This window comes from Haemorhous mexicanus, chromosome 33 (genome assembly GCF_027477595.1).
Source record: "Haemorhous mexicanus isolate bHaeMex1 chromosome 33, bHaeMex1.pri, whole genome shotgun sequence".
Taxonomy (NCBI): Eukaryota; Metazoa; Chordata; class Aves; order Passeriformes; family Fringillidae; genus Haemorhous; species Haemorhous mexicanus.
Genome location: NC_082373.1, coordinates 2,235,865 through 2,241,452, shown reverse-complemented (window position 1 = coordinate 2,241,452; position 5,588 = coordinate 2,235,865). Strand labels below are relative to the sequence as shown.

The 5,588-nt window shown below is 48.9% G+C and overlaps 1 long non-coding RNA gene across 1 annotated transcript; it reads right to left on the bottom strand.

The window, feature by feature from the left end:
* Window positions 1-1,090: 1,090 nt before the first annotated feature.
* LOC132340854 (uncharacterized) lies at window positions 1,091-3,998 on the bottom strand. The gene is made up of 2 exons (XR_009490017.1): window positions 3,845-3,998; window positions 1,091-2,719 (listed from the first exon to the last, which is right to left on the bottom strand). It is a non-coding gene; the product is annotated as an uncharacterized LOC132340854 (long non-coding RNA).
* Window positions 3,999-5,588: the final 1,590 nt, after the last annotated feature.

Sequence of the window (5,588 nt, the reverse complement as noted above, 5' to 3'; positions counted from 1 at the left end):
CAGTGCCAAGTCAGGCTGGTTTGAGAGTGCCAAGTACCTCCTGCAAACTGACACCATGAAACGGAGGTGGTGACTTTTGCTTACCTGGGAAAAGGGCCGTTGTTTGTGTTCCAGGGCCTGTGGCCCGGAGAGGCCGGCTGGCTCCTAAAAATCCATAGTGCGCAGGATGCCTGCCAGAGGCAAGCTGGCACCAGTGCCAAGTCAGGCTGGTTTGAGAGTGCCAAGTACCTCCTGCAAACTGACACCAAGAAACTGAGGTGGTGACTTTTGCTTACCTGGGAAAAGGGCCGTTGTTTGTGTTCCAGGGCCTGTGGCCCGGAGAGGCCGGCTGGCTCCTAAAAATCCATATTGCGCAGGATGCCTGCCAGAGGCAAGCTGGCACCAGTGCCAAGTCAGGCTGGTTTGAGAGTGCCAAGTACCTCCTGCAAACTGACACCATGAAACGGAGGTGGTGACTTTTGCTTACCTGGGAAAAGGGCCGTTGTTTGTGTTCCAGGGCCTGTGGCCCGGAGAGGCCGGCTGGCTCCTAAAAATCCATATTGCGCAGGATGGCTGCCAGAGGCAAGCTGGCACCAGTGCCAAGTCAGGCTGGTTTGAGAGTGCCAAGTACCTCCTGCAAACTGACACCATGAAACGGAGGTGGTGACTTTTGCTTACCTGGGAAAAGGGCCGTTGTTTGTGTTCCAGGGCCTGTGGCCCGGAGAGGCCGGCTGGCTCCTGAAATTCTGCATTGCTAGGAGGCTTCCAGAAGCCAAGCTGCCATCTCTGCAATGTTCGGCTGGTTTGAGAGTGCTCAGTGGCTCCTACAATTCCCCTTCCAGAGCTTTGTCTGGACTGATTTTCTTCATTTTGAAACGGACTGCCCTTGTGTTCAGGGTTCTTTTGCGCAGAATGACTGGCTGCATGCTGAGAATTCTGCATTGCACATGGTGCCTCCTAGACCACAGGTGCTGCCACCGCAAAGTCAGGCTGCTTTGTGAGTCCCATGCACATCTTTCAAACATTCTCCAGCTGTCTGTTCTTTTGTGGGTTTTGATTGGGGGAAAAATCTTCTCTGTCGCAGTGAGGGAAGCTCGGTGACACCTCAATGTGAGAATCAGCAAGCTTCGTTTATTGATTAGAGCATCAGACATTTAAGCACAGCATGTAATAAGCTCAGGCATATTCTGTAAGCTAAGCAGTCTATTGGTTATTCTTACTTCTTCATTCTTTACAATTTACATCTCTCTTTTCTCATGCTCTGCTCTCGGCTACATCATCCTGTTATCAGACTACAGCTATACCCAAGGCCACTGCGGCCTTGCAATTGCAGGGCCTCAGATTAGCTGGGCCAGTATTTTTCCAATTCTCAGCTATCCAGAGCATGTCTACGTGACCTTTGTCATGTAACCGATTCCCAACAATTCCCCTGTTTTCTTTTTGCACAAGCAATGTTTGATTAAATGCAGTAAATATTATTTTTTATACTATTTTTTATAAGCACATGCAAAAACAAAGCAAAACTAATACTATTAACAAAGTTATAACACTTATTATAATATTAGCTTTAACAATAAAACATAGCTATAATCTTAGGCTTAAAGATTTGAGCTATCTATCAACACTAAAGCCTAATTTTACTTGTAAGTTTCTAGTTAACCTCTGCAACTCAGAGAGCTGGGAGTATATAGACTGCGAATGGTTAAAAAGGTCTATATAACACAGGCTTTTAGATTATTTACAGTTATGCAGTTCCCTTTGGTGTACTCACAGGGTTAATTTACAGCTCCTTGGTACTACTCTCCCCACCCCCCCCCCCCCCTCTCCCCCGCCTCTGGGCTGGGGAACAGAGGCAGAACTTTTAGGAGTTACTTTCTCTAGGCCGCTGGGGCGAGCAGGGGAATTTAAGCATTTTAAACTTTAATGGGAACTTCTGAACTAGACTCGAATCGGCTTGCGAAAAACGCTGAGTTTTCACACAGGCCCTTGCGGCACCGCAGGGGCAGGATGGCGTCCCCCCCCTCCTCCTCGTCTTCCCCCCCGTCTCAGCTGCCCCCGCAGGGGCAGTCTCGGGACAGTTCGAAAAGTTTGGGAGGGAATCTCGGCTGATCGCAGGCGCTGGCAGCTACTGTTGGGGGCAGAGGGGCGGCTCTGAAGACGCTTGGTGGTCGCTATTGTCGACTCTAATCTTCTTTACCGGCCCGGCGGGCGAAGGCGGGGTCGCCGCGGGAGTCGGTGGGGGCTGCAAAGCTGAAGGAAATGCATCTCTTGCCGGGTTGGGGACGGCAGCCGCGTCCTTTCCGGGTGCCGAAAGCAGCAGTGCAGGCGCAGACAGCTGCTGGTGGAGCCGACACGGGAGATGGCAGGACAGCCGCGGCCGGAGCTCTCACGGGCTCTGCTGGGGAGGCGGCCACGGGAGGGGTCGGCACGGGTAATACAGGGTCGACTCCCGCCGGCACCGCTGTGAATGCAATTGCCGGCTGCGATGCAGAAAAAAAAAGCACAAAGTGGCCGCAGCAGTTTCTGCTCCCAGCGGGGGAGCTAAATGTTACTTTTACCGCGCCGCTGCTTACGAAGTGGTAAAGTTAGTCTCACGTCCAATTAATAAAGATCTCACTGTTTCTTTGCTTGCTGTAACAGGCTCTTTAACTCTTGTTTGGTTACGTTACGGCTTGCAGTCTATATGCAGGCAATCTTGGGAGTTCTTTTCCCAGGTCAATACTTTATAGTCCCCGCTTTTCTAAAAAGCATTAAAAAAAAAAAAAAATCATACGCCGCTCGTCTTTTCATACCTTTCAATTTAAACGTCAGCGCTGTTGCAGCCCTTCCAAGACGTCGGCGGCGTTCATCGGCCGAGACTCTTCTCTAGGGTCGCTCGGGGCCAGAGTACCAGCTCTTTGCCTCCCGTGCTGCTTCGGGACCGACACGGATACTGCACTGGACCGCGGCCAACAGGTTCAAGCCGAGACTCCTCTGTAGGGTCGCTCGGGGCACGGAGACCACCAGCTCTTTTGCCAACCCCCCTCTCTAGGGTCCTTGTTCAAGGCGCGGAGCACCAGCCCTTTCGCCTCCCCCCTCTTTTAGGGTCTCTGTTCGAGGCGCCATTTGTCACAGTGCAGGAAGCTCGGGTCATCTCCATGTGAGAATCAGCAAGCTTCGTTTATTGATTAGAGCATCAGACATTTAAGCACAACATGTAATAAGCTCATGCATATTCTGTAAGCTAAGCGGTCTACTGGTTATTCTTACTTCTTCCTTCTTTACAACTTACATCTCTCTTTTCTCATGCTGTGCTCTCGGCTACATCATCCTGTTATCAGACTACAGCTATACCCAAGGCCACTGCGGCTTTGCAGGTGCAGGGCCTCAGATTAGCTGGGAGGAGGACCCTTCTTTTCACAATATTTTTGGAGATTAAATTAGAGGACCAAAGGGGGTTTTTTGCCATTTCATCTGTTTCAGTGGAGGTACCTGCTCTGTTTTTTCATTTCTACAGGTTCACTTGAACGAAGCTCTTTTTCTGAGTTTTAAGAATTTACATTTTCATTTCTGGGCACTTCTTTCTGTGTCTTTAGACTAGATATCTCAGAGAAGTGTCAGTCTGGCATGTACTTCAACATTACACTGCCCAGGATTTCGGTTTTTTTTCTTTTCTTTTTTTTTTTTTTTTGTTTATATTGTAGATTGTTCTAATTAGAGGTCCTAAGGAGAGTCAGACTCTTCATATTGTTAGTAATCTTCTCCACTCTGCTTAGTCACACATGAAGCACTACTTAGTGATCACCAAGGTCTAATTATGTAAGTTAACAGCACATTACCCAATTTATCTAGCCATGCTACCAAAACACACTGTTTTATTTCCTACCTGTTTTCTGTTCTTCTGCTCCAAGCAGTTGTAGGGAAAAAAAAAAAAGTGCTGTTAGTTCCCTGAAAAGTTTTCTTCTATAACAAGCCATTTACACCCCTTGAATTAGAGTCAGAGGAGCCAAACGGCTGCAGCTGCTCTGAGGGCCTTTATACCCAGTGGGATTTGCCCCCTCCCTTTTCCCAGGCATTGTGGGAACGAGAGGCGGGCACAATCAGGGGTATATTAACCCCAGCCTTTGCTAAGGGGCCTCATTCCCTCTCTGGGATGTACTGGGGTAAGAGCTCTCCTCTCATTTTAATGAAGGGGCTTTTTCAGTTTATCTCAGCTTGTTTTCAGCAGGTGCTTTTGGGCATCTAAAGCAACAGAGGCTTTGAAGATACTGCGAAGAAAGCAGCATTAACCAGAGGGAGTATTGAAGTTCATGATTTTGGATTGTGTGTTCAGGAGTGGTAAGGTGCTTTTGTAATTTCTGGTGTTATTCTTGTTTTGTTGTTTCTATTTTTATTTTAGGAGGAGCGCAGCTTTCAGAAATTCCAGGTTGTGTCAAGTACAACACTTTTTTCAGTACATTCATCACATCACAAAAGGCATCTGCCCAGTGTCCAAGATGATGTTTGGGATTGAGGCTTCAGGTGAGTCGAGGATTGTGACTAGGAGAGGGAGGGTGAGCAGGTAGCAGGTTAGGAGTTATTGCGGGGGTGGTTTGAACGTAGCAGGGTGAGAAATGTTATCTATTTGAGGCCCCCCCCAAGGCTTTTCATAAGTGTAGAAGAGGCATTTGCATGTCTCACAGCACACAAGGTCACCTACTGCACTCACAGAAATGCCATGTAACTTTGTTTCTCTCTAACCCAGGTGCTGCTCATAATAACAGCCACGTTCTTGGAATCAGGATGAAGCTGGAGCCTCGAGGACCCAGGTACGTTCTGGAGAGGGCAGGTAGCTGACTTGCTGGGATTGGGCCCAGATAACCCCGAACTCATACATTGCTTTTGGTTTTCTTTATTGTAGCTGACCGAGAGGCTAACAGGCGATCACAGGGCCCTCCGAGGCAGACTTGTTTCAGGTCCAATGTGGATTCACATCACCGATCATCCAAAAGATAAGTCAGGGGCCACAGCCTGTAGATGGGAGGATAGGAGAGTACTGGATTAGAAATTCCTGGGACAGATTTAAAAATCAGCAGAGGGTAAAGGGGTGTCCTCTAAGAGGCCTCTTAGGACAGTGAAAGGGAGAAGCTCTACTTTTGATCGCGGCTGTCGGGTGTGCAGCGCAGAACAGCTCCGGTCTGTGTCGTGTTGTCCGGTGTACTGTGTTACCTGGTGTCTTTGGGGTCCTTTGGATCAGATAGCTCTGCCTTTTCCTCTCAAGGCCCTTACCACAAGCATCAGCCGTCATCTCTAGCTTCTCAAACGCTCGTACTTCTCGGCACAACGCCGATATCATTCGTTCTTTCGCCGGCAGGCTCGGCCCTGTCCGAGTCACATCTCAGAAGCATCGAGTCAGATGTTTTTTGAGGCTTTGTTTCGTGGCGTATCACTATCCATCATTTCCAGCCTGAGTCACAGCGCTCAGGGCCTTATGACATTGTATGCTATGGAGAGCATTCCAAACGCAGCATCATCTCACAGCCACCTCGATCGTCGTGACCAACTGTTCTTCTAACAGGTCACTCTGTTCCAGTCTTTTCTTCTGCTCCTTAGAGGAGCCCCCTCCATCTACCATCACCTTAGCATCAGTC